Source organism: Mustela nigripes, chromosome 14 (genome assembly GCF_022355385.1).
Source record: "Mustela nigripes isolate SB6536 chromosome 14, MUSNIG.SB6536, whole genome shotgun sequence".
Taxonomy (NCBI): domain Eukaryota; kingdom Metazoa; phylum Chordata; class Mammalia; order Carnivora; family Mustelidae; genus Mustela; species Mustela nigripes.
Window position 1 is genome coordinate 21848315 of NC_081570.1, and position 22117 is coordinate 21870431.

The 22117-nt window shown below is 49.0% G+C and overlaps 1 pseudogene; it reads right to left on the minus strand.

The window, feature by feature from the left end:
- Positions 1-1919: 1919 nt before the first annotated feature.
- LOC132002029 (small ribosomal subunit protein uS9-like) lies at positions 1920-2345 on the minus strand (annotated as a pseudogene).
- Positions 2346-22117: the final 19772 nt, after the last annotated feature.

Consider the following 22117-nt stretch of genomic DNA (forward strand, 5'->3'; position numbering starts at 1 on the left):
TCAGTGAGGCCAGAGCCCAGTGGAAAGAAAGAGAGAGAGAGGGAGATCATACTGTGAGTTGACTAAAACAGATGGACCCTGTAGGGCTTTAGAAACCAAAGAGACATATTTCGACTCAGGGGGATACGTGGTGGAATATCCTTGACTGGAAGAAAGCCATGAGCACAACCCTCTTCCCAACATCACAATGGCTGATGGACGGGGAATGCATTGCAGTGGGGGGTGGGAGTGGAGAGGAGAGGTTGGGCAGAGAGAATGCAGGAACACCAGTCATGACACAGGCATGCAGACAGGAGGTGCTAGAGCTGGAGCTGGGGCAAACGGGCAGCTTAGCCAGATACTTAGGACACAAGGTCATTGGGGCTTGGGAGAGGGGCAGGGTGTTGGAGGTGACATGGAGGGAGGTATCAAGGTGGCTCCTTAGGTTTCTTACTCCAGACACTGGATGAGTGAATGGAGGTGATGACAACAGAGCTCCAGCTGTGGAGAGAAGACTGGGAGCCCAAACTTTGAGAAATTACATTTGAAATGCTTTTGAGATGTGCAATTGTGTGTGATGGGGAAAACCATCCATTTATCATCTCCGTAGTTTTGTCTTTTCCAGAATGACATATCAATGGAGTTGGAGTACGAGCCTTTTCAAACTTCTTTCATTTAGCAATACATATTTAAAATCCACTCATATTTTTTTTGTGGCTTGATGGCCCATGTATTTTTAATCACTGCATAATATCTCATTATCTGGATATATCCCAGTCGGTTTCTCTGCTCGTCTATTGAAGGACATGTTGGTTGCTTAAGTTTGGGGCAATTGTGAACACAGTTGCTATAAATATTTTTATGAATTTGTGTGTGTGTGTGTGTGCGCGTGTGTGTGGTTAGAGTAGTAAATCGCTAGGAGTGTGCCTATTGGATCAGACAGTAAGACTATGTTTAGCTTTGTGAAAAACTGCCAAGCTGTCTTCTAAAGAAACGGTACCATTTTGCATTCCCACCAGCAATGAGAGAGGGTTCCCGTTACTCTGTATCCTTGCCAGCATTATTAATTTTTTAAAAAGTTTAACTTCTCCAATAGGTATGTAGTATTATCTCCTTGTTGTTTTAATTTGCAATTCCCCAATGACAAATGATGTTGAGCATCTTTTCATATGCCCGCTGGACATCTGTATGTCTTCTTTGGTGGTGTATCTGTTCAGATCTTTCACTCATTTTTTTTTTTTTTTTTAAACGGGGCTGATTGTTTTTTTATTGTTGAGGTTTCAGAGCTCCTTGTATATTTTGGATACAAATCCTTTACCAGCTATGGGTTTTGCAAATATTTTCTTCCAATGTCTGCCTTATATTTTCATTTTTTAAAAAACAGTGTCTTCCTCACAGCAAAATTTTTCAGTTTTAGTACACTTTAACTAGTCAATTGTTTTCCCTTTAAGGCGCTTTTGAAGTTGTATTTATAAACTTGCAGCCAAACGCAAGGTTACCTAGCTTTTCTCCTGGGTTTTCGTCTAGAAATTTTACAGTTTTGCATTTTATAGGTAGGTTTATGACCAAGTTTGAGTCAATTTTGTGAAGGATATAAAGTCTGTGCCTGTTTTTTTCAAAATTATTTATTTATTTATTTATTTTTTTGTGCGTATGGATGTCTAATTGTTCCAACACCATTTGTTGAAAAGACTATCCTTTATCCATTGGTTTCTTTTGCTCTGTTCTAAACATCAGCTATATTTATGTGGGTCTATTTCTGGGCTCTCTGTTCTATTCCACTGATCTCTGTGTGTCTAACTTTCACTGTCTTAGTTACTGTAACTTTATTGTTAGTCCTGAAATCCAATAGCACAAGTCTTCTAAATTTGTTCTTTGTGGCAATTAAGTACTGTGGCAATTCTTTATTATAAAGATGAACCCTGATCCTCACTATAGGCTTATCGGTAGGATTTCTGGTAGCACGCACAGGTACCAGGACCCTCAAACTTTTTGGATTCACAACACTGCGAAACAGCTACCAGCAGGGTCTGGTTGTACTGAACGCGGAGGTCTTTGATCTCCTTCTCCACAGCCTCATCCTTGTATTTCTGATAATAGCCACCAGGGCTTTGGAGATGGAGTGGCCAATTGTGATTGTGTAAATCTGAGTCACGTGACCACCACCCTTCCCTTGGACTCGGATGTCCACAGCAAATCGCTCCTTGCCCAGACACAAACAGGTTCCAGGAGCTGTACTGCAGCATGCCTGGCATGATCATCTCCAGGGGTTGTCCATTCATCTTGATGAGGCCACTGCCCTGTTTGCAGTGCACCACAGCTGTGATCGTCTTCTTGGAGGACCTGCATGGACTGTTGCGCCGCATGGCTGCGAAGTAGATCAGAGCTTCTCATGGGGCTAAGCCACAGCCAGGAAAAGCTGCTCTTCTTTTTCACTATTTTGTTGACTCTTCTAGGTTCTTTGCCCTTCCATGTGAATTTCAGAATCAGTTTGCCATATCTGTGGACTACCTTAGTGGGCTTTTCATTGGTATTGCACTGAGTCTGTATATCAGGTCAGGAAAAATTGACATCTTACCAGTATCCGGTCTTTTAATCCATTAACGTGGACTAGCTACTTCACTTAGGTTTCAAAGATTTTTTTCATGTTTTAAACTTTTCTGTACACAGATCATGTACATATTTTGTTAGATTTATACCTAAAGTACTTCATTTTTGGGGGGTGCTGTTTATAGTTTTTTTTTTCTTCTTCTTCAAATTCTGATTATTCCTTGATGGTATATGGGAAAGCAATAAACTTTTGTATCTTGATCTTGTATCCTATGGTCCTGCTATATTAATTAGTTCTGATAGGATTTTGCAGAAATTGGGTGGGAGGAGTTCTGTAGAAAATCGTGGCATCTGTGAATAATGTATTTTTATTTCTTTTTCTTGTCTCATTGCACTAGCTACAATTTCCAGTATGATGTTGAATAGGATTTTTTCCCCTTATTTTTGATCTTAGTCTCACCAGTAAGTATGATGTTAGCTGTAGGGTTTTTGATAGATGTTCATTATTGAATTGAGGAAGTTTCCTCTATTCCAAATTTGTTAAGAGTTTTTCCTTTCCCTTCCTCCCTATCTCTCTCTGTTTCTCCCTTCCTTCTCCTTCCCCCCTTCTTCTTTCTTTCTTTTCCTTACTCCCTTCCTTCCTTCTGTGAGGATAAATAGGCCTTGGGTTTTGTCTTTTGCTTTTTCTATAACAATTGATATGATCATATGATTTTTCTTCTTGACTCTTTCAATATAGTGGACTACACTGAATGATTTTCAAATGTTGAACTAACTTAGCAACCTGGAATAAAGCCTACATGATTGTCCTTTATAATTCTTACTATACATTTTTATATTTTCTTGGTAATTTTTGCATCTATATTAAAAGACATTTTGGTCTGTAGTTTTCTTTTGTTATAGTGTCTTTATCTGTTTTAGGTATTAGGGTAATATTGGCCTGATAGGATGAGTTAAGACATGTTCCCTCTGCTTCTATTTTTTGGAAGAGATTGTGAAAAATTGGTTCTATTTCTTCCTTAAACATTTGGTAGAATTCACCAGTAAAACCATCTGGGCTTGGTGTTTTCTTTTTTGAGGGGGAGATTTAAAAATAATTATTGATTAACTTTCTTTAATAGATACATGGATATTCAGATTATTTGTCTTTCTGTGAATTTGTAGTTTGCATCTTTCAAGGAATCTGTCCATTTCACATAAGTCATCAAATTTGTGTACACAGAGTCATTCCCTTAGTATCTCTTTAGTGTCAATGGGACCAACAGTGATGATCATTCTGATATTGATGATTTGTATATTCTTACATTTATTTTTTTGTTTAGCTTGACTAGAGAGGAGGAAAAAACTTTCCTTAAATGATAAAACTGCAAACTGCAAGACCAGGTTTTACTAGTGTTCTGTAGGGGTTTGTTTGTTTGTTTGTTTTTTGACACACGAAATATTTTAGGAACATAGTAATTGTATAATATGATGGATTATCATATTTCAAAATAACAAAAAGTTTTGAATGCTACAATCTCTTGATATTAAGAAGTTTAGAATTTTAAATTTCAGCAGTTAATTGAGAATCTACTATGTTCCAAGAACTGTGCTGAGCCCTCAGGTATAATGGTAAGCAAAGAGGATATGGTCTCTGTCTTCACAGGGACTGGACTAACATGAATCAAATGTTGTCTTAAAGAAATATAAAGTTGCTACTGTGGTAAGTTATATCAAGAAAGGTATAATAAGGTCTATGATATTATTCATAGAGGGATCTGGTCTGGCTCAGGAAGGCTTTCCTATGGAAGAGGCAATTGAACTGAGGTCTAAAGATGGAGCAGAACTAGGCAGGGAGGGAAATGTGTTCCCGGAAGGGATGCTAGCACAGGCAGGGGCATTGAGGTGGGAAGAATCTTGCTGCTTTGAAGTCCCAAAAGAAGGCCAACCTGTTTGGGGTGGAAATAAGGCATGGGAGAGCAGAGGGAGTTGAAGGAAGAGAGGGGCAGGGCCTGGCCATGCTGGAGTTCTGCCTCCATGCTAAGACTGGGACAAATCGCTAAAGCTGTTCTCTCTTCTTTCTCTTTTCTCAGAACAAACGAGAGCTGGCAGAGAAAGAGAAGGGAGAGAACTGTGTTTGTTACTTATCGTTTTCCTCATTTAGCCATTTCTATGGGATGCAGAGTTAGGAGTAAGTTATTTATTTATTTTTTAAAGATTTATTTTTTTGTGTGTGTGAGAGAGAGAGCATGCATGGGAGGGGCAGAGGGGGAAGGAGATAGAATTCCAAGCAGACTCCCTGCTGAGTGTGGAGCCCGAGATTTGGGTCTCATTCTCACGACCCCGAGATCGTGACCTGAGCTGAGACCAAGAGTCAGGTGCTTTACCAACTAAGTTATTTCTTAAATAAACAGTTTTACTGAGGTATGATTCACAATAAAATTCAACAATTTTAAGAGTACAATTCACTGATTTTTGATAAACTTACAGAGTCAAGCAGTCATCACTACAATCCTGTTTTAGAACATGTTTATTGCCCCAAAACTCCCTTCTATTTGTTTGCAGTTAAGCCCTGCTTCCACCCTCCCCTCCTCCTGCAACACACTTATACAGTGTCCTCAGCAATCATTGGTCTGATTTCTGTTTCTATCAATTTGCCTTTTGTGGCTGTTTCAAATAAAGAGAGCCCTATGGCATGTAGTCTTCTGCATCTGGCTTCTTAGCATAATAGATTCGAGGTTCATCCAAGGGTAGTGTGTATCAGTGGGTCTTCCTTTTCATGGCTGAGTAGTATTCTGTTGGACGGATAACCATGTTTGTGTATCCATTCACCAGTGGATGGATGTTTGGGTGGTTTCCACATTTTGGTTATTGTGAATAATGCTGCTATAAATGTTTGTACATGAATCATTTGGTAGACATATGTTTTTTATTTCTCTTGGGGGGATTCCTGGGAATATGGACAGGCTGAGTCTTATGGTAAGTTTCTATTTAGCTTTTTAAGAAACTGCCAGGCTATTTTGACAAAATGATTGTACCTAACATCTTACATTCCTGCCAGCAATGTAAAAAAAAAAAAATATATATATATGTATATATATATATATATATATATATACACATGTATGTGTGTGTATATATCTATATCTATATCTATTATATATGTATGAAATTTTCTGTTTCTCTGCATCCTTATGAAATTGTGTTTTAAAAAAATTATAGACACTCAAGTGGGTATGTATTGGGATCTCATTGCTGGTTATAGTTTGCATTTAACCTAATGACTAATGTCATTAGTTGAACATTTGAGCATGTTATTATTACCTAATTAGCCATTCATATATTTTCTTTACTGAAATGTCTACCCAAGTCATGGACCATTTTTTAATTGGGTTGTTTGTCTTCTTCTTATTAAATTATAAGTGTTGTTGACATATTCTGGGTATAAGACCTTTACAGCATGCAGTTTACAAATGTTTCCTCCCAGTCTATGGATTGTCTTCACATTTTCTTAATGGTGTCCTTTGAGACAAAGGTTTTGAATTTTGATAAGGTAAAGTTGCTGATTCTTAAATTTTTTTTTATTTTTATGGATCATGTTTTTAGTTTTTTTTTTTTTAATTAAATTTTAGAGCAAGAAAAAGCATGAGCAGGGGGAGGAGAAGAAGGGGCGGGAGAAGGATGGGGAAAGAATCTCAAGTGACTCCACACTGAGTGCAGAGCCTGATGCAGGGCTCGATCCCACAGCCCTGAGATCATGACCTAATCAAAAGCCAAGAATTGGACACTTAACCAACTGAGCCACCTAGGTTCCCCCTTCTGGTGGCATTTCCAAGAGCCCTGCCTAATATAAGGTCATGAAGATTTATTCCTTTATTTTCTTCTGGAAGTTTTATAGTTTTTGTTTTTATGTTTAAGACTTTAATTCATTTTGAGTTAATTTTTGTGCATGGCATGAAGTGTGCATTTGAGTTCAGATGAATAGCACTGTTTGTTGACAAGACTATCCTTTCCTCATTGAACCACCTTGGTACCTTTGTTGAAAATCAATTCCCCATAAATTTAAGGGCTTATTTTAGGACTCTCAGTTTTCTTCCATTGACCCAGATGCCCAGCTTTGCCCAATGCCATGCTACCTTGGTTACCTTGGCTTCACAGTATGTTTTAAAATTGGATAGGGTAAGTTCTCCAACTTTGTTCTTTTTAAAAATTGGTGTTTTCTTGGTCCTTTAACTTTCTGTATGAATCCTGGGGTCAGTTTGTCAACTCGGTAAAAAACTTTATTGAGGTTTTGTTAGGGATTGCCTTTAATCTGTGGATCAATCTGGGGGAGAATTGCCAAGTCAACAACACGGAGTCTTCCAGCCCTTGAACCTGAAATGTCTCACCATTTATTTGGATCTTTAGCAATGTTTTCAGTGTACAAACCTTACTTTTCACTTGTTAAATTTATTCCTAAGTATTTTCTTACTAAAGATTTTATTGTGAATGGCCATTTATTTATAGTTTACTGTCACCACCTCTGACTGTTACCTCCTTCTCTCAGTTTCTTTTTTGGGGAAATGACCTCATCCTGAGATGGTGCAGAACTGGGAAATCAGGAGGGGCTCATGGGAGCATGTTTTGCCCTGAGCTGGGAAGGAAGAACCCCTGCCTCGAATTTTCTGCAGACCTAGACACCAGCTGGTTGCAGCTCAGAGTACAGTTAGCCTTGCTACATGTACAGTTAGTGCCAGATAAATGACAGGGCTGTACCATTAGATAAGAGAACACAGAATGGTGGGATCCACAGGACATGAGGCTTGGGAGTCCCAGTGGGCAGTGACATCACAGGGGTCCTTGGGAGGCAGCAGACCCTGACTCAGGTCAGAGGCTCAGGGATGGAACAGTGAGCTGAGCTGTGGGCTGGGGATGGGTGTCCCAGGCAGGGAGGGGTTGGTTCTGTATGACAGGGCAGCCACTAAGGCTCAGGCAGCTGTGAGCAGTGGGAGGAGGATGCCTTTCTCACAGCACCATTCACCCATGTGCACCGAGTGCCCACCACATGGCAGGTGCTGAGCTTCCTGCCAAGTCTGGGGCCAGGCTGGAGATGCTCAGCTTCTCTGGGGCACAGTCACGAGCCTGTAGCCCAGGTGGGGGGACAGTGGTTTCAGGGCAGGGAGATGAGGCAGCCTGAGGGAGGACCTGAAAGAGGCTCAGGTGGAGCTCAAAACCTATCAGACCAATGATTGTAAGCAATTGTTGAGTACCTACTGTATACTCTGCATAGTGCTGTGCTTTATCTCATTTCACTCCACAAAGAAGGAACTGTTACCACCTTTATTTTTTAAATTAAATTTATTTATTTTTTAAATAAACATATAATGTATTTTTATCCCCAGGGGTACAGGTCTGTGAATCGCCAGGTTTACACATTTCACAGCACTCACCATAGCACATACCCTCCCCAATGTCCATATCCCCACCACCCTCACATGTCCCCCCTCCCCCCAGCAACCCTCAGTCTGTTTTTTGAGATTGAGTCTTTTATGGTTTGTCTTCCTCCCAATCCCACCTTCTTTCATTTTTTCTTTTCCCACCCCCCAAACCCCCACATTGCAGCTCCACTTCCTCATATCAGGGAGATCATATATAGTTGTCTTTCTCTGATTGACTTATTTTGCTAAGCATAATACCCTCTAGTTCCATCCACGTCATTGCAAATGGCAAGATTTCATTTCTTTTGATGGTTGCATAGTATTCCATTGTGTATATATACCACATCTTCTTTATCCATTCATCTGTTGATGGACTTCTAGGTTCTTTCCATAGTTTGGCTATTGTGGACATTGCTGCTATAAACATTCGGGTGCACATGCCCCTTTGGAGCACCACGTTTGTATCTTTAGGATATATACCCAGTAGTGCAATCGCTGGGTCATAGGGTAGCTCTATTTTCAGTTTTTTGAGGAACCTCCACACGGTTTTCCAGAGTGGTTACACCAGCTTGCATTCCCACCAACAGTGTAGGAGGGTTTCCCTCTCTCTGCATCCTCGCCAGCATCTGTCATTTATTGACTTGTTAATTTTAGCCATTCTGACTGGTGTGAGGTGGTATCTCATTGTGGTTTTGATTTGTATTTCCCTGATGCCGAGTGAGGTACCACCTTTATTTTATGGACGAGGAAACAGACTCCAAGAGCTGAGGGAGCTCTCTGAAGTCTCCCAGTTCAGAGGAGGCAGCACTAGCATTTGTGGCCAGGCTGGCTCCAAAGTTAGAGCCACGATCTTGTGCTTCTTTGTTGAATGGGGCCCCTGGACGAGGGTGACAAGGGCCCTGAGGGGCAGTGAGGGACAAGGACACACCGGAGGGAGGGACTTCAGGGAGAGCCCACCCTTTTCCATTGCAGGAATCCTGCCTCCTTCCAGGGCAGCTAGCTGCCTCCTCACCCAGTGGCCAGGCCAGGGAGACTGTGTCCAGGGGTCACATTGGAGTCACCACAGCAACAATGAGGCCTCATCAGCCATGGATTATGAAGGGCTTGATAATGCTCCAGTGCCGGGTCGGGAGCACAGACGCTCTCTTAGCTGCTGCATGAATGAACGAATGAATGAATAGGAACTTTATTTCTTTTACACGTTGACGAGGCATCTTATCCTTATGTTTATCAGTGAGAAAGCTGATGCTCAGAAAGGTGAAGCTACTTGCTCAGAGTCCCATAATGGATCAAAAGTAGAGCTTGGACTTAAACTCACAGGCAGAAAGCAGTGCTCTGGGTGTCAGTGGTGGGGCCAGGGAGAAGGACCCAGCACTGGGCTTCCTGGTCTCATCTCTCACCTCTGGCTCCACCCCTTAAACACACACCCCATCCTTCAGCCATTCCAAGCCCGGTGCTCTTCCTTGAACAGCCCAAGTGCTTCTGAGCCTCTGGGTGTTTGCACATGCTGTTCCCACTGCCTGGAGTGCCCTTCCCAACATGAGCCCCAGACAAACGCCTCCTCCCCATTCTCAGGGAGGCTCGCCTGCCCTCCCCAGGCAATGCAGACAAAACCTGCACGTCCCCCACCCCCCAACATGGCTCCTGCCTCTGACTGTCCCAGACTTGCCTGTGCCCTCTTGTCCCTCATGTCCCTCCCCGCGGGCCTGGGCTGCAGCTTCCTGAGTGCTAAAGAAATGCTCTCGGTGCCTGAACGAATGAGTGTTGGAGTGAGGGGGTGGGGATACAGGGGAAGCTGAGGGGCCCGTTCAGTGTCTCCCTGTCCTCTTGAAGTGTCAACACCATGGCCATCAGTTGTTGTGACACAAAAGGTGTTTCTGGGCCTGGAAATGGCAGGAAAAGTTCTCTTGGTCCATCCTCTTGCCTCTAGGCAGGAAGACAATGTCTTTCTTATTTTATAGATGAATCAGAGATGTCATCCTCTCTGTTCACGGTCACACAGTCAACACCTGCCAAGAATGCTGATTTCCGATAACAATAACCATCACTGGCCACAGTAACAGGAGAAGCCTGGCAGTGACCCGCATTGTGTGCCCAGCATGTGCTCATCGGTCCCACCTGGTTCCACTTAGTTCAAGTCTCACTGCAGATAGAGGAGGTGAGGGCTCCTACCTTCATTTTATTTCCATTTCATTGTGCTTCATTTTCTCCTTCCCCAAAGCAGTATATATTCATTTTAAAATGTCATACAATAGAGACAATGAGAGCCCCCATTACCCATGCTGAGTCCCATTTCACAGATGAGGAGACCAAAGTTCGTGGTCCTTCTACACAACACAGCCTTTTCTGCTATGAGCATGCTGCTGGGCTCTCTGTTCACCTGACATGCCCCCAGCAGCTTGGTGACTCCTGGGAGAAAGCAAAACCCTGGGGAAGTTTTGGGCAGCTGGGAATAATGGGCTCACTTGGGGATATCTTTCTTCAGGCTGCCACCAGCCAACCTATATTCCTTTGGGCCACATGCAATGGTGCCCTCCTCCCCACTCAGGGACAGCAGAAAAGAGCAATAATCTTGACAAAATCTAAATAGCATTGTCTTGAGTTAACTGGAGGGGAGACTTTATGCAGGGGCTCCCAAGGAGTCCATAAATCTGTGGCTGATGAATTACCTGGGCAGGTGCCTCTGCCACCGGCATCCTCGCTGAGGACCTGAGTGGGATAATTACTTCCCTGGCGCTGGTTATCTGGAGTGAGCTGGTCCATTTTTCTCTTTTATTGCCATTACATTTCAGGAAAGTGTCGGCTGAAGTCCCCCATGCCACCCCCCCTTTTCTAAATGTTGGATTTATTTGATGACTCCACCAGGCTGGGGCTGAGGGCAGAGCGGGCCCTGCAGGGAGGAGAACTCAGTCCCTGAGCCGTCCGTCCCGGGGTCCTCCCCGTGGCTATGACAGGTGGTGATGGGACAACCCGCTATTCATAATCATCATCCCATCAGGGATGTCATAAATTTTCCTCCCCCTACCCTTGTTCAATGGATGGCTGGGTCCAACTCAAGGTAGCAAGACTGGACAGAGGTGAAGGCTTTTTCAGCCTGGGGAAATGTAGTCGGGGCAACCAGGCACAAAGCTGAAATTTGAGGTTTAGTCATTAAAGGAAGATGGGGAGAATCTATTGGTGGGGCCCTGGCAGAGTCACCACGTTCAGGAATTGGGGGGGCTGGCAGTGGTGGGAGTCAGGGAGGAGAAGGGCCATTCTGTTCTCTCCACCTTCCCTCCTTCCCCTCCATCTTTCTCAACCTTGACATTGATATGTGGTTCTCTTATTGTCTTAATTTGGATCTCCCAAAGTGCTCCCTGGATCACTGGTTAGCTCCGGGATCCCTCAAACTAGTGAGACCTCCTGAACATTTAGATAATTTGTTAATGTCTACACAGGACAGAGTTTTATCCATCTGTGGCAACCATTGTTGAAACTCCCTATTCATTCATTCCCTCAGTATTTACTGGGTACTCACTCTGTGATAGATATTGTGCTAGGTGTTGGGGATACAACAGAGAGAAGGATCAGGTATGGTTCTGTCTCCTGGAATTTAGACTATAGTGGGAGCAGATGATATAAAAAAATCAATCATCTAAATCCATGTAAAATGACAGCTACAGTGACTGGTCTTGGGAGACCTTCTGGAGGAAGTGGTAAATAGGAGTTTTCAAGTAAGAGGGGAGAGAAAAGTATTCTGGTTAAAAAGAGAAGCATGTGCAAAGGCCCTGGGATGAGCAGGTCAGGAGGGCCAGGAAGCAAGCGTGATTGGAGCAGATAAAGGGAAGGGAGTTGGGGGAGGTACAGCTGGGGCAAGATTTTGTCCAGGCCAGGGAGGACCTTGTTGACCATGTTGAGAAGTTCTGTCTCTTCAGTGAGGGCTGCAGGCATTTGAATAGGGAAACTTGTCTCACAGTTGGGCAGCCTCCCAGATCCTCCTCCACTTCGAGGGAGAGCTGAAGGCTTTGTGCTTCTTTTGCTGTTCTCAACTGTCTTTGTTCCTTGGGGTCCCACACATCTGGATTTGGGCATGTTAGAGTTAGATTCACTGCAGTTCATGGGGGGGGGGGAAGAATCCAGAACAAAGCATTAGGGGCAGTTATACCCTCCCATCCTTGGTCAAGCACCAGACAGCTTCTGGCTGCTAACAACCTTGTCTTGGCAGCTGCTGTGACTGACCATGTGCACAGGTAGAAATTGTCCCCATTAGCTCTTGCTGACCTCACTCTTGTCAATAACTGAGTGTAAGGGCTTCTTCGGATTAAATTTGGCCCTTTGAGCCTCCACATGAAAAGAGAAAGATCAATTCTTTCAGGGCACAAAAAGCCAAATCACTTTCTCTTTCGGCGAAACCACTCATCCCTATTCCAGGAATGCTGGGGCAGGCTCTCCCAGGAGCAGACATCCACTCTGTCTCCTTGGCTCTTCTCTGTGCTCCCGTATGCTCTCCCACCTGGGGGTAAGGGGGTTTGCTGCTGACTGTGGGCTCAGGTCCAAGTACATCCCACTCACCTGTGCCACAACCTGTGGTCCACCGCCCACCCTCTTGGGACTACCATCCAGAGCACCTTCTTCAGTTTCCACTTCTTTGCTTTCCTTTGAAGGAGGAGGAGGGATGTGTCTGATGAGTGAATTCGATTGACCTTGTCCTTCTGGGATCCACACAATGGAATTAGTTTTGATCTTCCGTGATATGGTGTAGGGCAACGTTCGCTGAGTTTGGCACCAGACCCATTGGGGCCGCTTCTGGGCTCTGTCCTCCACTTGCTGGGCCATCTTAGTCCATGACTTTCTTCCGTAAGCATCTGTTTTCCCATCTGTGTGAGGGTGGGGGGAGGGCAGGGCCGGAGTGCGGTGAGAGGGGACTGGGATGGGGGTAGGGGGTGGTGGGGGTGGTGGGGGGGGGCGGCACAGGTGTGAGTATTCGCAATCACATCGACGATTCTATTTTCTCCTGGCCCCCAGCCTCCTCCACTGATAATCTCTTTCAACGATCACATTACATTTCCTGCACATTATCATGATCCTTGTATCCATAATGATGCTCAGACTCCAAGTCAATGAAACCACACTCAGAATGGCTTGCATAACAATGACATTCATCACAGAACGTGATGAGAATCCAGGCAGGGATGAGGATTGGGTTTGGTTGATTTTGCAGCCCAAGGGGCCATTCCAGGATTTGGGGAGGATTAAGGAAGGGACCCCAGCAAGATGTCAGTGAGGATCCAAGGGAGGGGAAGGAAGAAGAGGACACCACAAGCTACTGTTGATTGAGCACTCGTGTTGCATGATCTTGGGCAAACCCTCTGACTCTAGGATCCTTAGTTTCCCTAAATGCACAATTGAGTAATAACAACCCCTACCTCCCAGGTGATCATGAGGCTTGACGGGGAGATCTGAGCCTTAAGCGAGTTCACATATGTAGAGCGAGTCCATCGGCAGATGTGTTTTGAGTGTTGGCTATAGGACAGGCACTGAGTTAAGCTCTAGGTGCCTAGCACACAGTAAATGCTCAACACATGTTATTTCTCTTTATCTATGATAACTTATTGGGGTCCATGGCTGGAGATGAGCAGAGACTAGTGTGGATGTGATTTGATGGGAAGACCTGGGTTCAGATCTTGGCTCTGAAAAGAAACAGTTGTGTGAGCTTGGGTAGGAGACTTAGCCCTTCCGAATATAAGTGGGGTTAATAGTTGTACTTGATTCTGAGAGGCGGGAGACTCGGGAAGGCTTTGCCACGGGGCACTTGCTGTCAGGCTTGTGTCTGTGAAATGCTGAGTAAGTGTTGGTCATTGCTGTTCTCGCTCTGGGAAGCTTGCTCATGTTGGCGTTAGTGCACAAGTGAGAGGTGCCAATGCTGGCTGGTGTCTGAGGGTGTCGTGTGAAGTTCAATGCCAGTCCCTCAACTGGGAGACGCTGGGAAAATTACTCAATCAGCCCAGAGTTCAGCTTCCTTGTCTGTAAAAGGGGGATATAATGGTAGACGACACTGGGGAGTTTTGACTGAACCACTGTATGTAAAGCACTCAGCACCACACCTGCCCCTCAAGCCCAAAGACGCAGTTGGAGAGAGTGCTGTTCATGGTTTTAGGGCACAGGTGTTGGGACATAACTCCTCTGGACAGTTTGTAAAAACTGCAGGTGGGATCCTCACCCCAGAGACACTGATAGAGCAGCTGTGGGAGAGGCCAAGAACCTGCATATTTTTTCCCCCTTTGAGAAGCAGAGGGCTGGTGGGTAGAGGGACAGAGAATCTTAAGCAGGATCCGCACCTAGTGCAGAGCCCAACACGGGACTTGATCTTACCACCCTGCGGTCATGACCTGAGCCGAAATCAAGAGTTGAATGCTTAGAGGACTAAGCCACCAGGTGCCCCAAGAATCTGTGTCTTAACTGAGCCTCCCAGAGGAAGCTGTTGGAGGGGCTCCTGGGTCTGGAGCTTGGGAACATGCACAACAGACATGCAAGGGTGAAGGAGGGAGAGCCGCTGCCCTCGAGGAGCACACAGGTTGGAGGGCAGAGGCCCGCTTGTAAGGAGCTCTGGGGTTGGGCGAAGCCAGGTCCCTGTTTTGGAACCAGGTGGTGGGAGTGGGAGCCTTGTGTCCTCATGCTCCTGCGGGGTGACTGGGTACATCCCTTGTCGTCCCCAGCCTCAGTTTCCTTATCTGCTAAGTGGGGATCATGTGGGTTTGTTGGGAGGGATAGATGAACGGCCCATGGGGAGAAATGACAGGGTGATTGTTGCAGAACCGTGAGTCTGCTGTCCCACACCCTCGCCCACCCAGCCACCCCACAGCCTCGCCCTCTGTCCTGTGTAGAGATCATCAGCTCCTGAGAGGCGAGAAGGGGCTACGCTGGTCCCTGGGCCTTGGTCACTACCTGGTGGGAGGCTGCCTGCTGGGGTCAAGGTCAGAGGTGAGCCCTGGGCCTGGGGGCTCCTGCGGGGGGTGGGGCACTGTGCACCTGTAGCTAATGCCTATGGAAGTGAGGCAGCCAGCCACCTCCAGGTGCTTGCCACATCACTAAATCCTGGTGCCCCTTCTCTGCACCGCTGTGGCCGTCCTGTGGCCCTTTGCCTTCTGCCCCAGTGATGGGGAGGTCAGGGAGGTTGGACCTGAGTGTGGCTGCTGGGGGGTGGGTGAGGAGGGGGGCTTGGAGTCCTTGAGTGGTGTGCCCCGAGTCACCTGGCAAGTCAGTGCCAGCCGGCTCCTCCCAGGCTCCCCACCATAACCATGAGACCCTCTTCCCCGGGGCGGTGTCCTGAGCACGAGAACCGCCACATCAGTCCCGTCGCTGCTGCCATCTTGCCACCTGGAAGCCGGACCCCCTTACCTCCACCTCTCAGTGTCCGGGGCTGCTGTATTAGGGGGTTTCCTTTCAAGAGAGACATAAACACATCCTGAGAGGAAATGCAGTTTTCACGTTCTTTCCTTTTTGCCCACCGAAACACGTTTCCATTTCAATTGAATGTCTTCTCCATTCGCGTTTCATATTTCAAAATCTGCAACTCTTCATGAGCAGCTGGAAACGGGTTCTGAGCTGACACTCCTCCCCCACACCCCTTGCCCCCTCCTCCGGGCCCCAAGCAGGTCTCCTCCTCAGGGTCACTGTGCAGCCCCCCTCCCTCCCCCCTCCTGGAAGAAGGCTTGAATGCACTTCTCTGCCTCTGTTCCTAGCTCTGAACCACGTGGGCCGTCCTCCTCTGGGCCCAGATGTCACCGGTCAGGACAGTTGAGAACGGCAGACATGTTGCTGCAAAGTGGAGCTGATGGTTCTCATGAGCTGAATTGTGTTCCTCTGGAGTGATGTGCTCTGTCCTGACCCGCACTCCCTCAGAACGTCACCTTCTTTGGAAATAGGGTCTCCCTACAGGTAACCACATTAAAAGAGATGGTTAAGTGGGGCCCTAATTGAATGTGGCCGGTGTCCTTCTACAGAGGGGAAATTTGGACACAGAGACCAACACGGAGGGAAGACGAAGTGAAGACACAGGGAGAAGATGGCTGTCCATTAGCTGAGGAATCCTGGAGCTCCTGAAAGCTTCAGAGACCAGGGGCAGATCCTGCCCACCCAGCACCCTCAGAGGGAGCGGAGCCTTGCAGACTCCCTGATACGGGACTTGATCTGGCCAGAATGAAGAGACAAATTTCTGTTGTTCGAAGTGACCCAGTTTGTTGTGTCTTGTCACAGCAGCCCCAGCAAACTCTTATGGTGATGATGACGTGATGGCCACTCACGCACGGAGCTGGTGGGGGGACTGGGAGCACTGCCCTCGGTGGTCCAGTGGGCAGGCCGTGCACTGCAGTGGTTAGGACCTTGACTTTGAAGCCAAGATACAAAATCTTGGAGCAGCTGTAACTCTGAAGGAGCTCCTCAACCTCTCCGAGTCTCAGTTTCTTCATCTATAAAGTGTGTGTAATGACAATACCTATGTCGTGCAATTGTTCTGAGAATAGAAGAGTTGGTGCTTGTAAAATGCTTGCAGAAGGCCCCTGTGCATGGAAGGCCTCATGTCTGAGCGTGTTCCTGTGATCTGTCCTCTTGCCTCCTCTTTCTCTCCTTCTCCTTCTTCTCCTCCATCTTCCCCTTCCTTCTTTTTGTTTGACCAAGATGTTTCCCTTCTGCAAGCAGCCCTTTCTCCTCCCACCCCTGCTCACTTCGCCCTTGGACTGCCCACTCGGATGAGCTAATGTATTTCTTTTCGAACTCAGCCAGAATGAGCTGGCTTTCCTTCCACCTGTGATCAAAGAGCCCTGACCCACACAAGCCAAGTCCACCTCTGCAGCTGAGCTGAGCTGACCCCTTTCTGCTCCTGAACATGACCCCACTACTCCAGCCTCTCCCACTGGTCCCCTCAGACATGTGCTGTTTCTACCTTTGTGTCTTTGTTTTGGAAGTTATCTCCTTGGAGTGCCCCCTTCCAAATCCTCCTTCTGACCAGATGCTGCCTGTCCTTCAGGGCCTCAGCACCCATGGGCCTTGAAGGCAGAGCACAGAAGAAGGAAATGGACTTTGGGGCCCAAGAGGTGTGGTTTTATCCTTGCTCCCGCTCTCACTTACCACATGATCTTGTGATTTACCCGTCCTGTTCACCTGCCCGGTGCAGATAGTAACACCAAGCCCACAGAGTTGTTAAATGATCTGACTGTGGTGGTTCCTGAGAAGAGTCTGGTGGGCCCAGTGGGTGCCTAATAATTGCTGGTTGGTACAGTCAGTGCTGGACCAATGTAAGCCAGCTTTGCCTCCTGTACTTCACCTCTGGAAGGGCAGGTGGGTCCCCGGGGAAATCTCATCCGCCAGCCTCGTTCTGGGAAAGAGAAATAGAAAATTTTCTAATTCCAAAGAGTAAATGTCAGAGGCTTTGGAAGGATTCGGAGGTTCTGAAAATAAACCTGGCATACATGGGGGGAGGAGGGAAGGAGTGAGGGGGAGGAGGGGGAGTGCCAGGCGGGGCGTGGAGATGAGGTGCCAAGGCTGGGAGGGATGGAGAGACAGACAGAGATGGAGAATCCCGTGCCCCCATGTAAAATGGAGATTTTTGCACTGGGTCAGGAGTTGTACAAGGGTGGCCTGCAGGATGCATCTGGGGGGGATGGACTTTTCTCCCCACAAAATGTGTTCTGAAAAAAATAGAATGAGTTGGGAAAGTCTAAAAACTGGGATAGCTCACATAAACGTTTGATTTCCTTTTCTCCTAAAAAATGAAGAGGTCTAACGACCCTGGGTGTGGCCCAGATGGTTGGCTGAAGCTGGGTAGCTTCTGCCCCCACAGGGGACTCATGGCTTACACTCAGTTTTCATGGCTCCTGGCAGTCCCTCTACTCTGAGCCTGAGCCTGTCTGCCCTGTTGTGTTCCTGTCCGTTCAACCTGCCAGACCTGACCTGCTGGGCTGGAGGACCAGCATTGAGATTCTGTGACTATCTCAGCTCAGAATGTCACTTCCTCCAAGAGGCCCTCGTAAACCACCTGAGACTGTTCACCCCCATCACGCATCACCCTATGGCTCTGCCAGGAAATGACAACGGTGTACGGGCTGGCTGTCCCTGGACCAAGTGCGCGTCGCTGAGGGAGGACTCCGAACGGCCTGGTGCTGGAGACGGATTGCTTCCGGGTGAAAGGCCAGCCACACTGCTCAGAATGCAGGCTGCTGCTTCCTGCCTCTTCCCAAGCTCTGGGTCCAGACAGACCCTTCTGACACGGAGGGACAGGAAGACTGGCACCTACAATTCCAGACCTGCCTCTTCTTCTCCCTTCCCCCCATCACCTGTATCCCAGGACAGCCGTCAGGTGGCCTCTGGGTAGGAGTCTTGCTGCTTCAGAATGAGCAGAAGCTTGGGGAGGCAGATGGCAAGGGGAGGGGGTTTTTACCCCCCCAGGCTGGAGTTGAAAAATATTTCTGTCACCGTCATGTAGTCACCGAGCCCATACTCTCCCCTTTGTAGGTATTAAAATGGGCAAAATGCCCCAGTCTCCTTCACAGGCCTTTGAAACCCAAGCTAGGGCAGGTCTGGGGCATGGTGGGTCCTTCAGCAACATAGCAGCTGAGGAGGAGGGGTCAGGAGCCCTGTTCTGGCTTTATCCCAAGTGGCACTTCTCTCTTTCTGTCTCTTTTAGATTTTCCCTGTTTCCTACGGAGAGACTGAGGCTCCAAGAAGCTCAGAGACACCGTCAGATAGTGTGGCCAGGAAGTCGTGGGGTTGGGGTTTGAACCAGGTCTGCCTGACTCCTGAGGCCACGTGATCACAACATAACACAGTCCTCCATGTAATGTGAGGCAAGACCTAGACACAGACAAGAAAAAAAGTGGGCGGGGCAGGGAGGAAGAGGGGGAGCTATGAGAGGAGGAGAGGAAAAGAGACATCTTGTCGCCAAATTGCAGGTGGTCCCTGGGAAATCACTTCTCCTTTTTGGGCCTCAGTTTCCTGTCTGAAAAAAGGTGGGAGGGGTGGACCAGATGGCTCTAAGGGTTGCTCCCCTTAGACCCAGGTCTGGGTCTGCCTCTTGGAGGGGCAGCGTCCAGGTTCCCCTTGGTGGGGTGGAGTTGGGACCCTTCTAGAAGAGGCCACCTTTGGGGTCTGCCCTGACATGCGTAGAATGGGACCCTGGGCACATGGGGCAGCTTCTAAGGAGGACGGGCACAAAGAAGCCTCCTGTGGTCTCTAGTGATGGGCCATGGGGTGGGCCCTCCTGCCACGTGGGAGGGGACAGTGTGTGTTTCCTTCTCACAGACCTGCAGCTCCCATGGAGGTCGGCAGTCACGCAGTCCAGCCCCAGAGAAGCAGAGCAGAGAGACTGTCCACGGGTCCTTCCTGCCGGTGCTGTGAGAGAGGGATGTGGTGGCTGAGCGCTCTTGGGGGAGCAGCTGACCTGTCCTCTCCGGGAACATGGGGCCAGCTGAGCACAGCCTGGGTAGGGAGATGCTGTCACAGCTCCGGGGAACCTTCAGGCTGTGAACCTTTCCCTCTTAAAGTTCTTGGTGTTCCCTGGGACTCACGGGGCAGCCCCTGGCAGCCCTTCCAAAGGACCCCTGCTCCCCAGAGCCCCTCCAGCCTGGCCCTACATGACCTGGCTCCACGGCCCCTCACCACCCCTGTTCCCTGCTCCCAATGCCCCACTGACTGGGAATTCCCAGTTCCCCATGTGACCTGGGAGCAGAGAGCCCTCCTTGCTCCCAGCGGGCCCCGACTACCCCCCCAAGCTGAGACCGACACCTACCCTGTCCCCTGGATCTGGGTCCGGGGAGGAGTTGGGACCCAGCCCGGCTCCTGCCCCAGGGGTCTGGGGACACCGCTGGGCATCAGGAGCCAGCGGAGGATGGCGGGGCTGTGAGTCAGCCTGAGCTCCGGCCACACCCAGGCTGGACCGCAGACTCCCATGGGCTGGGGGTGACACGGAACTGGGAGGACTGGCGGCCGGCATCATCCATCCACGTTTCAGTTTCGTCCTGTTGGTGCTCGAGGGGTGCTCCCAGCCTGAGCTCCGACACAGCGGCCTTGGAAGGACCAGGGAGCAGAGGGAACCCCTGTTTACTGACCCTCGTGTGCACGCCAGGCCTGCGCCAGGTGCATTTAGCATTGCATTAAGACTGTTCTCTTCTGCAAGCCACTGCCCATCTCTGGGCCTCAGTTCTCCCCTCTGTGAAATGGGTGTGGGCCTGGAGGGCAGTTCTCCCAGGTCCTTCCCATTCTGCCATTCCTCTGGGCCTCAGTTTCTCCTTCTGTGAAAGCAGATGGTAACGACACCCACCTCTGTGAGGACGGAGGGAGGAGAGGGTGTGGGGTGCTGGGTACTATGACGTGCGGGGTTCAGTGCCTACATGCGGGAGGCGCTGGTGTGCTGATGGGTGGTGGGAAGGTGTCCTGGGAGCCACTGTCTCCGAACCAGCCCCCCAACTTTGCTGCCATTTCTTGGGTGGCTGCTGAGTTGTGGGAGGTCTGAGCTTTTGCACAGCAGGTTATCCTTTCATCCTCACAACCCACAGGGGCCTGAGGGGTTTGTTTGAAACACAGGAGTGGCCTGTCCTCCTGCTGCTCTGAGCCCCTCGAGGCCCCACTGCTCCTATAGCCGTGACCTGACCCTGAGCCTGTTCAGGGCCCTGGGAGCTTAGTTCCAGCCCCGCCCCTGCAGCCCTTCCCACACTCACCCAGGTGGGAAACGGAGGCTCAGAGAGGCGAGGAGACTTGCCCACGCCGCCCGTCTGGTGAAATGGCCAAGCCAGAATCAAACCCAGGCCCATCAGGGTCAGTCCCTGCACCCCACACCCCCAAAGGCAATCCAGGAATGCCACTTCTGGGGTGGTGTGCGCTCCCCAATGGGCTCTGTCCCAGCAGACGAAGGCTGTGTCTACCCCTGCATCCATGTCTCGTGGTCCCGGGCTGCTCAGGGCAGTAAGATCCTGCCGGCCCAGGGTTCCCATGGACCCAAGGCCCTCGCATGGCTGTGGTCTGTATAGGAGCCCGCAGGAGGTGAGAGAGGCTCTGATCTGTGGCTGCTGTGTTTGCCAAGGGCAGGAGAGCCGAAGGATTCATCTCCAGGACAGTGGGGGCCCACCCCGAGGCCTGTGTGGGTGCTTCCGGGGCTCCTCACTGAAGAGCTAATAGGGCTGGTTGTGGGGGATGGAGGACAGTGCAGCCGATGTGTCTCTTGCCCACAGTAGGGTCTTTAGAAGCATCTAGACTTGGGCATCAAGAGGTCATTTGAGTGGTATCAAGTCATGTGTCTCCTCTGACTTTCGCAGGGTCTTGGGAGGCACCCACGTGCCGGCAGATACATGCCATGGAGCATGGGCATCTGAGAACTGACAGCTGGGAAGCTTTCCTGGCAGGGGCAGCCCTCGGGCCCCAGCTCACCCAAAAGGCGGGCAAGTTTGCACTCCTAAGCAGGGAGCTTAGGAGTTGGTGATGCTTTGGAGATCTCCTGTGGAGCAGAGCCAGCGGCAGGGTCTGGCCCTGATGACTCTGGGCTGGGAAATCCTGAGGGGTCTAGGGGAGAAAGGCTGGTCCTGCCCTCCATGTTCACGTGTGAGGCTCTGGCACTCTCATAAGTGGAGTTTGTCGTCGGGGCAAAGTGGACACCCTTACCTTGATGAGGGGGCTGGGGGGGAGTCGGGTTGGCTCTATAGGGGTTCCCTCTGGGCTAAGTCCTAGAGGACAAGCAGATTCTCCGGAGAAGCGGGGACTCCGAGGACTAGGGGCCAGCCTGCAGACGCCGAGGTGCGGGGGGACGCCGTGTGGTCAGGGACCCGCAGCGTTAGGAGCAGTACAGTGTTGGCTTCTGGGAGGACAAGGAGGCACAGGCCCGGGGCTGCACGAGTCCGAGCAGGCAGGGCCTGGAATGCCGAGTGCAGGGTTTGCGTTTCGACCTGCTGCCCACAGGCACTCAGCAACTTCTTGTTTCAGAAGGCACATGCACCCCGGGGAGGGGGCTTGAGTATCGGTGACGTAGGGAGGGAGACTCTGATGGCAAAGAGGTTAGTGAAGGGGGCCCTTGAGGGTTCAAGTGCATTGGAGGGCAGGGTGGTCATGGTGGAGTTAGTAGGAAGTGGGGGGATGTAGCATTCTCTTCGGGCATCTAATGGAGTGTCACCATGGGGGTTCAAGGGGGTAATAAACATTACCTGCTTTCCTCCTCCTCCTTACCTGAGTTA